The sequence below is a fragment of the Orycteropus afer genome, unplaced genomic scaffold (genome assembly GCF_000298275.1).
Source record: "Orycteropus afer afer isolate SDZICR_OR568_19922 unplaced genomic scaffold, OryAfe1.0 scaffold04696, whole genome shotgun sequence".
In the NCBI taxonomy this organism is placed as follows: Eukaryota; Metazoa; Chordata; class Mammalia; order Tubulidentata; family Orycteropodidae; genus Orycteropus; species Orycteropus afer.
This window is the reverse complement of record NW_006926283.1, coordinates 3,759-4,867: the sequence shown is the minus strand read 5'-3', so window position 1 is coordinate 4,867 and position 1,109 is coordinate 3,759. Positions and strand designations below refer to the sequence as shown.

Here is a 1,109-nt window from a genome sequence, read left to right as displayed (position 1 = left end):
GGGCAGTGTTTCGTTCTGCTGTGCATGGGGTCGCTATGAGTCGGAAACGACTCGACGGCACTTAACAACAACAACAACAACAAGCCGAATGGCACATTGGGTCATAAAAGCACTCGCAGGCGCTGGGGTCAGACCGTTTTCATGTCTGGAGATGGGAAGATTTTGAGGACTGTGATTTTGGAGTCTCCCATTCTAAGAAGCCAAGCATGGGTGCTTTGAAAGAAAAGAGGAAAAAAGATTCTCCGTTTCGGCTTCCAGAGTCTGTACCTCAATCTCCAACCACTCAGCAGAGGAAAATAAGAATATACCTGCTGCTATTTCCCTAAAATCTGATTCAGAATTAGTAACTGCTTCAATAGTGAAACAGTACTATTTGAAGCAGTCAAGATACCTTCCAGGTATAAATCCTAAGAATGTGTCCTTGAAAGCCAGTAGAAAAAACCGGAACTCATACCCTTGGAGTAATCTGTTATTTCCTAAGTCGTTGGCACCCACTGGGGCAGAATTTGCTTTCAAAAGAAGTAATGCAGAATATACCTGGAACATGAAAACTGGTCGGGGCCAGTTTTCAGGACCTACCTACAATGCTACGGCAAAAAATCTAAACCTTGTGACCCGTACGCAACCAGTTCACTCTGTGCATGGAAGGACAGATTGGATGGCCAAGTATGGAGGCCATTGGTAGGAGGGCTCTAGTGTGGAGTCCAAAGCATTGCCCCACAGTGTGTACAAGACACCAACCCTGGAAAATGTCTACAGATGTCTATTTCTACTGAGCTCTGGAAGAAATATGCCACAGTTAGTACTTTAAAGAGCAAAAATCATCTCCTATTTTCTTTCTTATCTAGCATTGAAATGCATTTTCTTAGCATCATTGCCCACATGCTGATATACGGGTAGGACTTTATAAAGTATTGAATAAACTATTTGCCAAAGTATCAAGTATTTGATTTACAAATTAATAGATAGTAAATATAAGAAGCTTTTTACAAAATGCTCCCAGAAACTAAGTGTTTAGAGTGTTTTAGTGTTCATTTGTTTTATATTTGCCTGAATTATTTTATATTTCATTGTTTTGCAGTAATTGGCCTCCAAAGTTTTGTTTTGTC

At 40.5% G+C, this 1,109-nt stretch overlaps 1 pseudogene; it reads left to right on the top strand.

Annotated features, from left to right (window-relative positions):
• LOC103213518 overlaps nt 1–681 on the top strand; it is a 4,501-nt pseudogene extending 3,820 nt beyond the window's left edge.
• The last annotated feature ends 428 nt before the right edge of the window (nt 682–1,109 follow it).